The sequence below is a fragment of the Coturnix japonica genome, chromosome 3 (assembly GCF_054131305.1).
Source record: "Coturnix japonica strain WE chromosome 3, WE-NBRP24, whole genome shotgun sequence".
Taxonomy (NCBI): Eukaryota; Metazoa; Chordata; class Aves; order Galliformes; family Phasianidae; genus Coturnix; species Coturnix japonica.
Window position 1 is genome coordinate 9,925,743 of NC_140665.1, and position 16,815 is coordinate 9,942,557.

The window sequence follows — 16,815 nt, forward strand, 5'->3', positions numbered from 1 at the left end:
TTTTATTTTCTGATTAAAAAATCTTCCATCCATGCTATCCACACTATGAAGAACTGAACTTTGCTGTAGGCTTTTGGCTGTCTTATAGGTTACAGGACTGCAAGGGCACCTGGGTAAAAAATAAAAATAAAATAAACAGGGAAAGAAAAGGCAATTCCCAGCAATCTACAGAAATTTATTAGAGTTCTTGTGATAACAAGGCCATCGGCTGCTGCTCTGGGTGCCATGGAAACAGGCATTGCTGCAAACAGGGGAGCCTGCTTTAAACTCATTCCTATTTCAGAAAATAAATAAATAAATAAAAGGGGAAAAAAAAGAAAAAAAAAAAAGAGGATGATCTGTTTAAAGGGCTTTGCCCCCATCTTTTGGCAGTGCCACTGGCTGTCACCATGACATGACAGAGGGATTGAGGGGGACACAGGACTGCAAGAGGCAGAAGTCTGGCAGCACTCTTCCTTAATTTAAGTACCAAGCAGAAAAGGGTGTTTTTAAGCAAAGTGCTTATCTTGTTAGAGAATGCTCTTGTGGTTAAAGCATTGCACCGGACTTCTGGAAATCTGACATTAATGCCTCATTTGGCAGAGAGATACCTATGCCAGAGGTGCTCAGCCTGATTTTTGCTCCACTCCAGCTTCCCCACACTCCAGCTGCCATGGGCATGGCTGCAGCTCGCAGGGCACATCACACGGTGGTATGCAGCCTGCATCATACAGAGGTTACTGCTCAGTGCCTCCAGACTTTATTGTAGCCATTCCTCTGGGGTTCCTTCCAGTTCCTTCCTTATTCTAGTAGAGATATTTAAAGCATGTCTCAAAGTGATAGTGTAAATACAGACTGACACCTCCAGTGAGCTTTCAGACTTGCGAAAGAAAAATATAATAGCTATTCAATGGCACCATTCTTGCTAATGGTAAATAAGTGGACAAATATGAAATCAGAAATGCTTGGAGGTTTCACACCTATTTGTGCTTCTCTACTGGTGGCAGACATTTGTGTATTCTCTTCCCATTCACACTGTATGAACAAACTGAGCAGGTTAATGCATCTTGTGACACATTTGGTCCTATTTCATAGCCTGTTTGACGATGCCAGCAAGTAGAAAACTGTACCTATTAGTGCCAGGGAGTAACGCAGACACTATGAGTGCTACATACGTCCTTCAACTTCTCCGTTGAAACTTTCAGCAGTGTTAGCCTTCATTAAAAGATGTGGCTGTTTGTGCAGCCCAGATAGTATAGGGAGACTTCTACTCCATAAGTGTACCTTGGTAATACCTCAATTAGGGAAACTTCAGTTGCAACCTGAACTTCCTACAGCTATGTATCTTAGCCCCAGAATGTCAATGCCTCGTGATCTTCTACAGGAGATGAAAAAGATGCAGGAAAGCATTTCAATAAGGTCTGATTAGTTGCACTCCTGCAGAACTGATCATTTTAACAATGTTAAGCTGTAACAACCGCAAGCATGGGATTAGTATTGTGCCAGAGTATCTGAATGTAAGTTGCTTGCTGATAGCACAAATGCATTGAGAAATGTCCAGAGAATGAGTTCTCCTGAGTCTCAGTTGTTTGTGCTCCAGCTTATCTCTTGGCTAATGTAGCTGGGCTTATCCAGAAGGCCAGGAAGGGTTGTGCCCCAGATCCACTCTCACTGCTACCATACAGTTTCTCAGAATGACCCATTTAGGACCTACTCTCCTCACCAAAGCCATCTGTCACCCAAGAGGGGAAGAGAGAGAAAAACAGTAACATCACCATGATCTGAAGCATTTGTTTCTGTACTCAGAATCCTAGATATCAGTTATTTTTACCCTTGTTAGTGTGCATCCCTCTTCCTAGTGAGGCATCACAATGGGTAAGTTTTCATTCCAAAAGTAATTGGTGGGAATCAGCATAATAGTTTTATCAAGGATGATCACATTGTACAGCAAAACTGTTCAAAAAGCATTTGTTGGTTAGAAATTGTCAGTATGTAGAAATTTGTTGTCATAGAAATTGTCTGATTGCAGTGAATGTACACAAATCCATGGAGCAGAATTTCACTGGCGCACTTTACACCTCAAATATAACAGCTAGAGGTTTCTATTTCTTATCCCTTCAGCTTTCCTTGCTGGGGGGAGATGGAGGGCCTTATCCTCAAAACGTAGAGAATGAAATTGGAGAGATTAAGGTGAGATTTTGGTGACTGTGGTCACCTTAAAGTATTGTAGAGATGCTAATGATCACATGGTTACGTAAGACCTCTTCTAGCTCGCTCTCTGAACTGCACATGTATTTTTTGTTCATCAGGTTATTCAGTAAAACAGCAATTTGCTTTGCTTGAGACTGATATATTTCACAGTTCTTTATATTCAGCTCATGTTGTTTCTGTGCTCCTGTGAAAAGGAAGCTATGGAGATAGTATGCAGAAGCAAACCCTTGTTCTCTACGCTTTCTCCATTTATTTCTATTTGCTCTGATTTTCAGGGTGTATTGGAAAATAATGTAAATAAATCAACACATAGAATTGTATTACAGACCTTGCAGAGAACCTAAATAACATTGGCAGGTAATAGAAAATATATTTTATAAACCATTACACGTCTGTCAAGATGCACACAGTATACTTTTTAGCTGATTAGCAGTTTTCTGGCTCAGTGGAAATCAGTTGTACAGACAAATTTGAAAGCAAATCATTAGAATTGTGGAAATCCTTATCTTCCCTAGAATAGAGAGAACATTTCTGGAGTGCACTAGTATTTATTTATAGTCACTGCCAAGTTTGGTTGCTTCATTAAATATTAGCTTTGCCAATTGTGGATGGTAGTAGGCATCAAAGTATGGGTCATCGTGCTTTAACGGAAGACTGACTTGGCCTTCCTTGCTTTTCTCTCAGATGTAATGCTTCTTTTGCAAAGCAGTAAGGCAGAAAGGAATATGGTTTACTTTGCTTGAACTTGTACTTGGTACCAGATATAAGTGGAGAGCGAAAATACCCCTGGGTTTGAAGGAAAAGCTGTGATCACCTTTCTCTGTCTGCAAAGGCTAAATATGAGAAAAGAATGAAATCCCTGCAGTGAGTAGGCTGCTTGCTTTAACACCCAGCTGACATGGTATTTTTTTCAGCTGTGGCCAAAGTTAAGCATTTGTGATGTGTTCCAACAACCACAAGAAGAGCACAAATGGACACACGAATAGAGACAGACCACGAGTGTCCAAACTTTTGGCTTGCCTGAGCAGCAGTGACTGAAGAGAAATAGTCTAGGCCCATATCTACGAAGGTTTCTCTGAAAGTAATGCCTCCTAATTATTTCCGTGGAACCTACAACCAATACAAAGAGCACAATAACACTGTTCAATAGCGGAAATTCTCAGCTACAAAACACTCCTTTTCAACAGAGTCACTACCATTAGCTGTGCATTTACAGCAGCAGTGAAAGAGAGCCTGCATGCTGCACTTGTAACAATCTCCACCAGTGAAGGTGACCCACTGAAGCTATTAGCACTGCTGAAATGCACCACCTACCCCTCACTGTGCTCACATCCACTGTTTGGTCTCCATAAATGTTCAGCAAGCACTGATGAATGCCAGTGGTGCCATTTCTTTTTTCCATGTGGAGGGATTCTATTCCACACCTTTCTTTGCCTCATATGCAGTTCTATGCAAGACATCATTCTCTTGGACTGCCCCACTGCTGCCATCTGTCCCAACAACAAAATGTAAATGGATACTGGTGAGAAAATTTAACCTCTATTGCCACACCATTAACACACACCTCTGACACTGTGGGCCGACAACATAACAGGGGGGCATTACTTTTGGAGCAGTCCTCACAAAGCATATAATATAGTTAATGTATTTAAGTAATAATGTTATTAAGTATATTAAGTAATAAGTAATGTATTAAGTAATAATACTAACATTATTACTTAAATACATTAAAGTATTAAAGTATTAAAGTAATGTAAGTAATAAAACGTTGTTGGTTTGTTGTTTTCTTTTTACGTTTTCTATTAAAACATACACAATAATGTGCAACGAAACCATAAAACCTGTGGGACATGGGACCTTGCTTTTGTGAAACTGATGCATCAATCAATCAGGTTTGTTGGAAGTGGTTGCAATTCCCAGATCTCTGAGGTGTTCATCGGAAAGTTTTGATTTTTACTCTTCCTGTACTTACTTCATCCTTGAAAGCAGTTGTTCACTAATGTACCTACTGGCAAAAAGCAATGACATGAATGAGGCAGACTGTACAGCAAGGGATATTTCTCTCGGGTAATAGCAAAGAGACGTGATCAAATTTTTGATTGCAACTCAATACATTCCCTTTGAAAATTCACAAGTAATGTATTTATATTGACTGGAAAATGGAGTAACAAATAAACAACAACAAAAAAATTGATCATTATTTGACAGTCTTGAAACCTATTCTCAAATTCCTTTATCAAAATACAAAGTACAGCCACGTGTTTTTCTGTGTTGGCTGTGCCAGGCTGCATGCAGGCCAAGGGCTGGGCATACCTGAGATAGGCTGTTGTTGGCCTTACTGAAAGGTATGACAGTCCAACACGAGATTTCTTTGTCCTGTGATAGCAATCTAAAACTGATTGCTACAGTATAATGTAGCACTTCTGTGAGCATGGAGTAACACCTTTGTGGATGGAGTTCTGCAGGTGCAGGGTGTGCACGGGTCTGTCCTTCATTGTGGAATGTGGAGATAAAAGCACAGGTTCTGCCTGTGATTTGCTCTCTGACATAAATGGTTTCTACCAATTTTAAAGTTAGGATTGCAAGTTCAGATGATAAACGAGGGGAGGGTGCACGTTTCTTGTGAACATATAATCACTAAACCCAGCAAGTTAAATCACACTCATCTGAGCAGTAAAAGAACATGGATGGAAGACAGGGTGCTATGGGAACTAGTCTGTCCTCACCTCTTGCACAGCAGGTCCTGTTATGGCACTCACATTGCACAGTGCGCTTCCCTTCATGACAGAAAGGGGCAACATCTTTTCTTGTGTGTAATTATCAGCTGAGTTTTGTCTGTTGTAGTGTGTGAATAAAAGACAAAGAAACTCCTGTTTTTATGCTTAGGAGATGTTTTTTGTTGCAAAGAGTCCAAAGGAAATATATTTCCTTTGCTCTCCCTATTGTCTTTCTATTTACTTGCAGGGACTGAGGTTATGGTAATTGGATGGCCAGGAAGGAGGAGTGCTCTCAAAGCCTTCAGCTTATTTCCATAGGAAATAAGAATGCTCCTGTAATGGCTTGGCAGTGCAAACCTCTTTTTTCTGTATTTGTTAGTGAGAGGACTGCAAGTAGGTGTGCCTGAGTGAAAGCAGCAGGGGAAAATGACAAAGGTTTTCCTGCTATATATTGCAATACTATCATCCAAGAGATGCTTTGGGGATTTATGCTGTCACAAGAAGCGTTGGTTAGATCTGTTTCAATTTACCCCTTGTGTTATAAGCCACGTTACTCTACTGTGGTCTCTTAAGTAAAAGCACAAGAAACACCTCAGCACATGCACTCAAGGCAAAGTCTTGCAAAAAATGGAAGATGAGAAGAAGCTGAAGCACAGTACTTGGCTGATTACTACAGATTGATTGGATTTGGGTTAGTGCAGCTCTCCTGTATCACCGTGCTTTCTTATAAAACATCAGGTGACTGCAGAAGAGATTATAGGATAGATAAGAGCAAACTCTGGGATGTCTGCATGTTCACATGGCAGTAAATCTAATCACTTATTATTTATGAAGAGCTGGTGAATATTTTTATGACATCCCGGAACTCCTTTAAATTGTTTCATTTTATTTCTACAAACCCAAGTGTGCTGTTCCACAAAGAAGCGAAATGCTTCCCTTTCTCATTTGAAATACTTTTCACCTAGCTCACATCACGGCACGTTCACCTCCCAGTAACCTCATTCAAGTCTGGCACAGCTTCTCCAGGCAGCATGTCGTCATCTCCATTGAAAATCTCCACTGGCCACCCTGTGGAATTGCCTCGTTGCCACTTTAGTTGAAACTTACAGTGCCTCTCTTAGTGACAAACGCAAATTAAGTGTAAAACTTTCAGATTATGTATAAATTTTCATCATTACCAATATTTTAAAAATCTCCATCGAGGGAAATTGTCCTAAATTGCTTTTTTTATGAGTTACAGCTGCCTGCTTAACTGAGCAATGAAAACCTTTGAAAAGGTGTTTTAAAGACCAAGGTGTTTTCTTTTTTTTAATCACTAATATATTATATATATATATTCCAAAAAATACCATCAACAGTTGTGAAAAATAATCTGGATTCATATTCTATCACATAATGCTATTTAACATTCAGACTTTACCTTCATTCCATTTGTTAGTCTCCTTGTTTGAGTGAAACATTCTAACATTTTTTCTCCATCTCACCCAAACTGACAGCCTCATCTCCAACATTCAAGATATCTGATGTTGAAATGGATGTAGTATGTTTCTTTTTCTTGGCATTTCCTATTGATGTCTGGAGTTTGGAACAAATCTTATAGAAAAAACAAGAGTTAAATTGCTCCTCTGTGCTGATGAAATCTCAGATGTGATAACACTGTGATCATTGTTTGGTGCGAGCCTGGCTGTAACAGAAGTGCTCTGAGCTTCTTCTCTTTTCATGTTGCAAAATAAGACTGTGCACACTGATAATGATTCTTGCAATCAACTGAAGGTGATTAAGTGTGCCCATTAATGTTGTCACGATGATGTCTGATAAAAAACGTAACATTGATCAAATATGAACTAAAACTAATTTCCCAGCAAAGAACTTTTTACTTGAGAATAGTTTCCTTGATAACTTCCTTTCCACCACTTAAATTTAGGGATGCAGGAAACCTCAGATAATACAGGTACAGCCAGAATGAGTAATGAACCAGAGCGTGAGTACTTATAGCAAAGAGAAACTTAAATGAAACTTTACTGTTTGATAATAAAAAGAAATAAGAAGAGGAATCCCTTTTCAAAGAGAAATTTGGTGAGAGGTGAGATGGATGTGGGCAATGAACTTCTAAAATACAGCATGACCTGCTTGTCTTCTCTCCACCATCGGAAAAGTTAATGTTTTTATTGTTATAGTTTCCTTCCTTGGTTTCTTTTGAAGAAGGGCAAATCCTAAGAAGAATTTCTGAAAGGAAAATTTGGGTCCTTTGCATGCAGACACGTACAGCTTGTTGGGAAGAGCACGCTGTGGCAGCAGGCTGCCAAGTGGTGCCATCCTGCCACCAGCACGGGGCTGGCAGCTAAGCATGCGGCAGGTTGGTCCTGCACCCTGCCTGGCTGGACAGCAGCTGGGGTGGAAAGGTATGCCCAAAGGTATCTGGGGTTTTCTTCTCTGTGAACTGGTTGACGTTAAATGCTTAACAAGGTTCTGCATCTAACAAATAGTTTAAAATAAAATAGCAATTAGAAGGTGGGGGGCGTGAGAAACCTTTGACATGCTATCGTTCTTTACTGCTAGGAGACAATTAGTATAACTGAACGAGAGCTGTGGGAAGCCAGCCGGCTGTCTTTCAAAATGGCAATCCTTGTCACACTCTGCAGATGCCATTCCTTTCATTAGTTGCGATGTTTCATTTATTTCAATTAACCGTAACCATTTAGCTGAGGAAATATTTGCTTGTTTGTTTCTACATCTCTGCTGTACTCTTAGCTTCAGACACTTGTCTCTTCATTAATGTTTCTTACTCAGAGCGTCTTCTATGACAAAGGTCATTCCTTATCAGTTCACATGAATACCCATGCATCATCTACATTTCTAGTGCACCATGAGGTTCTCCACAGTGCCTGTCTGCCTTACCACTGTTTGCCTTGCCATCTGTCTTATTCCCACGTGTAACACCTAATTAACATCTGTGGTAATTAAAAATGCCGTGAGATCTCTTCTATTATCTATTATTTGTTTCAGTAGGGATAAATCAGCACATTGAACTCTAAAAGGACTGTAATATCTAACAATGAAGAACATAAAAAATACTCTTAAAAGATTTTAAATATTCATAAAGTAGAAGGCAGGAGCCATTATTTTTAATAGAAAATTTTACATGGTGAATAAAAGTGATATTTTACTGCTTCTACACAGCATACTGTCAGGGCACTGTGTAGCTGAGAGCCACCATGTGTATGGGAGAGTGAGGTGAGCAGCTCATGGTCACTGTGCTGGGGAAAGAGTTGAGTACAGGGCTTTCTGAATTTTAAATAGATTGCAGTTTCTGATAGTGGTATCTAGCCTTTTGAAACTGATAAATGAATTGGTCTGTACAAAACTGCAGATTAAGGCAGTTATTTTCTATGAGTTATCTCCGCCAAAGGAAACCATCTGCTCATCTCAGTCACATAGCGTTTCACATAGCATAGTTTCTGCAAAGAGCTCCTTGGATGATCATAAATAGGAAGTACATCTAGTTTAGAAATCAGATTGGTGTCTACTTCCTTCCAAAATAATTTGTTTTGAAAATTAAATACACCTTTGCTTTTAAGCCTAAAAGATGAACAAAAAAGTAATACAATCCCACCATAGCATCAATCCATGCCTGTGTATGTAACACACACAGAATTTGGACCATCAATAGTGTTCTTCTAAGAGAATTGATAAAGGATGGTACCTGTTCTGTGACAAGAAATTCTCCTCCACAGGTGTTTCTCTATTATCAGTGTCACTCAAAGATGTGTTCTTTATTTTGCTGTTCTGAACACATTTCAGGTAGCTGGTCAAATCTAAGCAATAAAGCACATGAGTCAGATGGTCGCCTGCATTCTCTTGTTTCACCTAGGACGCCTTAATTAAACTTCCAGAAAACCTTGCCCTTTGCTAGACTGATTAAATTTTCAGTGAGAATATCACAGGAACATTCCTAAGTTTTAGTCTTCAAGAAGCTGAAAATAATGCACTGATTTAATTCCTGGGCTGCTCTCATATTCATGAAGGAACAGCTATCTCGTTGCAGTGAGGTATTTCCTTTCAGTTTAGATCTTTTTCTGTAGGGGAAAAAAAGAAAAAAGGAATTTGTTCCTGAGAGTTGTTTTGTATGTGAAAAATTACATTTTTTCCTATCAACTTTTCCAGCTCTTTTGTGAAAGATGAATTAAATCTGAATCCGTCTCAATTACTCAAGGACTGTATTTCATTGTAACTGATCACATTGCATTACAGTTCTCTAGATTAAGCATAGGGACTGGCAGTATGACTTGTAACTTCACTGACAGATACACCTGCAGCTAAGAGCTGCTAAAATAAAACTGTCTTGAGAGAAGAAAAGGAGGAGAAGATTTTCCTTTCCTGCCCTGTGTTGCTCTGATTGCAAAATCTTGACAAATAGAGTGATAATGGACATAAATGGATTTTCTGGGTATTCTGATTAAGAGGTGAACAAACAGTGGAACAGGCTGCCCAGAGTTGTGGATCTGGAGATATTCAGGACCCAACTGGGACGTGGTCCTGAGCATCCTGCTTTGATTAACCTTGCACTGACAGGGCAGTTTGGATCATCTCCAGAGTTGCCTTCCCACTTTGGCCTGTCATGAGTCTATGAAAATACTATTAGGAAGAAGGTGTGGGGACTGTGGTTGTCCAGTCTGTGTTCAACATATGAATTACCCATATCCTGGCTTGATTAGTTAAAAATGATAAAAAACATGGGAGGAATTTGAGAAAATGCTCCCAAAACTCTGGTATACTTTCTGCCATGGTAGAATTCAGTATTGCTTGGATGTCAGCAGAAAAGAATGCCATAAATATGAAAGGTGCCTATTTCTGTGAGCTTACACTCATGAAAGTAAATACTACTGTCCATTCATTTTTCAAAGAAGATTTGCAAGAACTGAATTGTTCCTCAGGCTCTGCAATAAAGTAAGTACTGAAGAAATGGGCATTCAAAAAAGAGGGTGGCTGGGACATAGCTCAACATTTATCTTTCAAATGCATTCCTGGCTGTTACGGTTTTATTCCATCTTCCTTTGATATCGTTTAACATTTGATGTCAGTTCAGCCCCAGTAACATTTCAGTTCTAAATCTTTTCATTCTGTGCATTCATTCTCCCCATCTTTTCCATACCCTGTTGAAGTCTTACTTGAAGTCAAGCTGGAGGCAGAAGGCTGTAGCCCTGGGCTCAAGGCCTGCTGCCATGCTGGTAATTCTGGGTGAAGTGTCTGCCAGGGACCCCTTAAAGAAGCTGCTCTTGGTGCCCTTCCCCAGCAGTTTCTCCTGAGGAGAAATGAAGCTGGCCCATGGCACTTGTGCTTGGAGGCAGATGGAGCATGCTGGAGCCACTCAGGCGTTCTCCTCTTATTAACAGCTGTCTCTTCTGTTTTGTTCATTGCGAGAATGATGAGCCCTGTTAAAGCACCGAGGATAAATCCTTAAAGAAAATGTTCCTCACATGAAAATAGCTACAGCAGAAAAGATTGTTTAAGCTTTATCATCAGCAGTTTAAATACAGCATTAGCTATCCCTTCACAGTGTGCAAAGCTGAGCAGAGCCAGAACTGCAGCAGGTGGGAGATGCATTATCAGCTTTGTAGTTGGCTTAGACCCGAAGAGCTGAGTGGGAGTGTGTGTGTGTGTGTCTGTGTGCTGGGTCTCATCACTGACCAGCAGAAAGGAGATACTGGAAATGCCTGATGGTATTCTGTATGTACTGTGCAGGTTGGTGTGCTGTGTGTATGGGCACAAGTAGTGAAGCTGTTGATAATTCTGCCCCTAAACCATTCTTTTCCTTATGCCTTTCTTGGCTGGTATGTTGCCATGAACTAAGGAAGAATACATGGTTCAGGAAAAAAGTCAATTCTCATGTATGCTGGTGGGTTTCCTGACCTGGAAATACTTCAGTCACCTGCAATGATTTATTTATTTCTACCAAAAAAAGGGTCTCTTGCTTTGTTTGTTAGTCATATATGAAAGAAAAAGGAAAGATATAAAGAGAAGGCAGCACTTCTCTTTGCTGATGATGAATTTGATGGATGGCTCTCTGAACTCAGTACTATACTCACCAAATTAAGATAAATCATTACTGAAATGTTCATGGAGTACATGCCCAAAATCAATTGTACTCACATGGAGATCCATTAATCTATCTCTTCCTTTTCAATCTGTCCAGCCTCTTTTAATGACTTTTTATCACTCCAAACACAAGCTGTGGTACAGTTTCTGGTAGTTTAGATTAAAATTACAATTGCAACTCTTACTTGAAGAGTCCTTTTAATCAAATCTTATAAAATTAAGCATAGACTTAGAACTGATAGTAGATGAAGGGTTAACTGCACATTGTTTCTCCAATCAAAAGCTTCTTATATTTTAATCTACATGAATTTTCTTTGCTTTCACTGCACTATGCATTCCGCTTGGCAGGCGCACCTATGTTTTTGTTTTGTTTCTAATTCATAGCTCAGTTTAGTACAAAGTGCATCTTCCTTCATATAAATTATGCAGATACTTATGATTAATTCATGGTCAGCAATCTGTTTTAAAACTTCTGACACACAGAAATGAGAAGGAAAAATTTCGGATATCATCTATTGGCTTTGGTGGCTTTGGTTGCTGTGAACAGGAGAAAGGTTTTCTATTAGAAATGGAGAATAGCTCAAAAAGTAACCAAGATACCTGCCTTAATGAGTACTTAGGGCTATAGTCTCCTTGTTTTCATGTGATTTTGCAGCTAGCAGGATAAGGTACAGTATGATCGTATTTGTTTATTCTCAGGATTTCAGCACTTTGTCAGTGACCGGTAAAAGCAGTATCTTTTACTTGGTAGTAAACAATTTCAGTTTTAATTTGTGGGATGCATCAGTGCTCCCAGCTCTCTTCTCTCATTACACAGAACTTAAACGTTACACTAAAAAAGTGAGGTGTTTCTTTGTGGATTTGGGTATGTTGTGCCAAAAAAAATAAATAAAAATGAAAGGACTGCAGCACTGTGAAGTACTTAAACTAAGAAGAAGATGTACTTTTAATAAAGTGAGGCATGTAAATAAATCAATGAAGTTGAGGGCTAATTGCCCTGCATCTAAGAATTTCTCAAACTAGTTCAGTCTCCAGAGTGAAATATTGGCAGTTAAGGTACAGAAATCCTGCCAGCGGATTCCGGCACACTGAAATAGATTGCATACTGAAATGGTGAATTTGTGGAGGCTAAAAGCACTGCCATGATTTGGTGCAGTGAAAAATAGAATCAGAGAATCAACTTTGCTGAAGTTGACTATAGAAGTAGACTATAACAATAGCCTTTGCCTAATCCACCAGGTGGGTCACTGGGTCATAGACGGAGATGAGGTTGTTCAAGAAGGACCTGCCTTCTTAACAGCTGTCTTCAGGCCATTTTTGTGCCTGTGCTCGAGGATACCAGAGCCTCTGCATCACACACGAACAGACTCCCTGGGACAATCCCCTGAGTGGCAGAAAGAGGTACTGAGTCGCTATTATATTTGCACTCCACTTCCTGTACTTGGCTTCAGGGTCAGATATTCAGCATGCATCTGGAAGAACAGCCCTGCAGAGGCTGAACTCTGACACTGAACAATGTCTTTAAAGACAGTGGCTATATTGAACAGCTGCTAAGGATGGAGTGAAGTCATCTTAATTTTAAAAGGTGTTGCCTGAACAGCTCCATAGCTGGGATTTTGCTCAAACACACCCAATTGCAGTTCTTCTCCTATGTTGGTTGTCCTGTAAAGTGCCTGACATGCTAGTTTGCTGCTTTTCTGCTGGGAGAACTGTGGAGAACATCAAAAGGAACTCTGTGGAAGCAGCCATGATTCTCCTCCTCATGAAATGCAGCCGACCCCATGGCCCACCAGAGCTTTTGGCTCTCCACTGGGTTCTAAGGACACACTAGTATGCATCATGAGATTGCACTTCTAAACAGAGAAACCTTCATAGGCTCTCTAATCCGTTGAGGTGGGTTAGTAACCTCATCCAATGAATTCAGCCTTGGATTTTGAGCATAGAATTTTTGTCAATAAGGCTTGATACACAAAAGTAATGATTTCATTTTTTGATTGCAAGGCATCAGTATCATGGCTGTGAATTTCATTGACTTTCTAAGCAGAATTGAACTTTTGTCAGTAATTCATTCAAAGCAAGTAGCCGGGGTATAAATCCTTAGTTCTGCAGTAATGCTTGTACATACAAAATTAAACTGGATAAAATCTAGGAGCCTGCTGGTATTTGGGTTGAGTTTCCTGCTGCTGTGCCAAATCTTTCTTTTGATAGCATTCATAAATGTTTTGGATTGTTGTCCCTTCAGACAGACAACTGCTGAAACATTGATTAGCAGTGTATCGACAAAACCTGGTCTCTGTTAATAAGAAACAACGCAGCAATTATTAGTTTATGTAACTTAGACTGAGCGTACAGGCAGATAAGCGTAAATGAAACATCTCACCACAATCAGTTGCAATGGAAATCAGAGCAGACCTCTCCAGGTCAGTTTTGGATATCCCAATGAGAGTGATCCTATAATGTTTTAGGTGAGCACTAACTTCTTTTCATTTGTTTTTATTATTCTTACTGCATCAATTTGCTGGGTGGCTTTTCTTGCCTGTGAGCACAAAGGCAACAAAAGTGTTCTCAGACTGTACCATCAAGAATTGCTGATTGCAGATAAATTTAGTTCACAGAGCAAGCACTGAAACTGTTCTCTACTTTCTGATATGATTCAAGTCAAATTCATGTTTTACATGGCACCAGCATAACACTGGAGAGGAAAATCTGTTTTAAGTATAGAAAAAAAGATGAATGCATTTCATAAGGTAATCATTATTATGAGACAAAAGGATGTTTTGTTTAACACAGGCTTACATGGGATAAGGATGTTGGTGAGACAGGCAGTTTTCATACCTTTTTCAATCTAGCAGATTATATCACAAAGATTGCAGGGATTTTTTTTTTTTTAATATTTCCAGTGTGTGCTCTCAGTTTGTTGTGTCATTCAGGTGAACAAACTGCTAGGAATAGTAGAAATTGAGCCAAATTACTAAACATACCCTGCTCTGCTCACATTATTATGACTTTCCTGAACCTAGAAAGAAGGGGCCATTATCGATAGAAACCAGAGATCATTCCAAAGCAGGACAAACACGAGTGCACCTTCAATCAGCTGTTATATTTGATATCTGCATTTCCAAAACCCCAAACCATTTTGTCTTTCACTGAGCAGTGTTTTCATGAGGGTTTCCTCCTAAATCACAACAAGTACCCCAGCAATAATACTGCTTGTGAGTAAGGGAAGAACAAATTCATTTGTGATGGCTCAGAGAAAGCAGGTTTGTTTCTTCTGAGCTGTACTGAAGGACTGAAAAACCTCATGAGAACTTAATGAGAGCAAATCAAGGCCTAAGGTCTGTGCCACTTCTGGAGCTGGTCAGTGAAATATTTTCAAACAATATTTTCATTACCAGGTGTATTCTGAATGAGCCCTCGGTACTGAACGATTAAAGGGAAAAAATGGTATGTGCAGAAAACAGTTTGTTGAAGCAACAGAAGCAACCATTGGATTTTGCTTTGCATGGCTTTCTGTCAATCAGAAATAATAATGCAGAGAAGGCATGAAAAAAGATTCAATAAAAAAATTTGTGTGGCTTTATGTTTATTTTGCACGTGTCTCCTTGTGAATTAAATATATATATATATATATATATGCTTAGCTATCTCACTTTGTCATAAACCTGTCCAGTCCATTTTGGATGTAGGAGTGAAGGTCTCCATAAACTCTTAGCATGCTTTATTTGTATTTTCCCATTTCTATGTGATTACTTGGGAAATGATGGGAAAGTCAAATAACACTTTAAAAGTCTCTATTGAGTCAAAGAGGAGGCTGTAGCGAACGCATTGTGAGAACCAGTTTTAGTCCAGGCCAAATCAAATTGAAATGTAAATAGGAAATAAAGCAACCCTTCATTTCTTCTTACGAATATAGCGTACATCCTCTGATGTTTGGTACAAAGCTTATACAGTATAAAACAGTGTTATCCCCACTACACGTGTATGAATCATTCAGCATTATTGAATTCATCACACAGTCTGGACTAGACCTCACAAGTGGAAAGTGGTATCAAGGCTTCATAACACTGAGGGCAGAGGCCAGGTGAAGAAGGGACTGATGTTTTTCCTAATCATCACCTAGCCTTTCCAGTCAAGTAAACAGCCTCAGATACAGCTCTGGGTAACAGCTCTGCTAAGATGTCTCCCAGGGAATCACACAGGTGTGCCTTGCTGCCCTGCTGATGAGGCTCCTCCTGCCCACTGCTGGGACTGCTTCGCCTCTGGCTCATCTCCCTCTAGTTACATCTGTCCCTCTATGACCAGAAGGGCTCTCCTCTGCTAAGGGAGAGACAGTGCTCTGTCTACAGGCTCATGAGTGCTTCTCTGCCAGGGCAGGAGCCTTTGTGTCTGCAGCTAAGGCAGGAGGATGCTGTCACTGAGAAGTGCTGACTTTGCTACATGTTGATGCTTTAAGCAGCCTTATTTCATGTGCTGTGTGTTTAGGTGTGCTAGGGGTTATGCTTATGCTATCAGGCTTGCAGTTGTTTTCTCAGTTAAAATGTTTAAGATCTTTTTGGAGCAGTTGAAGGAAAACTGGTTTCAGCTGAGATGCAATGGCAGTATCTTAACTTCAAATCAGAGTGTCTCAATGAATGGCTTATGTGAAAAATTTGCTTGCTTGCTTTCTGAGTTCCATTGGGAAGGGTAGATCTTTCTTTTTTTCTCAAATACTGATAATGTAAGTTAGCTGTGCTTTGGGTAGAAATATCTCTGTTGTCTAAATAAGCGAGTGTGGAAGCACTGTAGCTCAAACCCAGTTGCTGGTTGGTCTTAATATTCTTGGGTTTCAGCAATGTGTTTTAAATTCTTGTTCCCAAATAGTAGCCCTAGATGGAATTCACAGCAGCCCAACATGCTGTCAAGGCATGAACATTTTGCATCTGTTTTGTGAAACACAGCACACAAGCAATAAACTACATCCAGCAACACTTCGAGATTTTGGATCTGGGCTATGTATGGTGGTGGGTGGATCTCTAGAGCAAGCTTTTATTTGTGTTAATGGTGTTCCTAGCCAAATTTATTAATCTTCTTAAAACATTTACCATATGGTGCTTGTAAATAAATAGTGAGTAAGTACAGGCAAGCATTCATTAACATTTTCTTCCCCTGTATCCATTGCTTATGAAATTGACTGTTACTGGTTTCTGTTTTGGATCCTTTTCAATCTGAAAATCACTTAACTGGTCTAAAAATTAATAAGGTCTTTAGTGAAGGTGTTAGAATGAACAAAATAAATGTCCAATGGCTAGTGAGAGTCCGAATAAGAACAGCTGAAAAGCTTTTGTGCGGAACCTAACATGCTAATACTGGTTTGTATTAAGCTTATTTAAGATACCTGTTGGAAATTAAATAAAAAGTAATGGTAAGGTGCATGACTAGGGAACTATGAGTTTTAAACTGCAGTAATTAACCTATTAAGTGTTTTCATAATAAACTGAGGTTTGTTTATAAGAAGGATGTGATCAGGAATGTTTTTATTACAAGAGCTCTTCCCCCTCCTGCTATGCTACAGCAATCATAAATCTAAGCTACCTCTGTTTTCAAAAATAGTCTGCAAAAAGAAACAAAAGTCAGACTTGCAAATATATACCCAGCACATTATGCTGGTTCAAGATCTGTGGCTGTTTCCTATTACTTCTTTTCTGTTCAGAACTATCCTACAGCTTCACTTGGACATTTTTCTCAACATAAATATCACCTTTGTTGTTATTGTTTTCTCTGAGGGAAAAGCCAAAAGCCAAACTGATACAGAATTACAAATAAGCCTCGCAGA

General features: G+C 39.5%; 1 long non-coding RNA gene across 3 annotated transcripts in view; it reads left to right on the forward strand.

Annotated features, from left to right (window-relative positions):
- Positions 1 to 16,815, forward strand: part of LOC107310818 (uncharacterized) — a 104,377-nt gene that overhangs the window by 73,449 nt on the left and 14,113 nt on the right. The gene's annotated exons all lie outside the window — the stretch shown is intronic.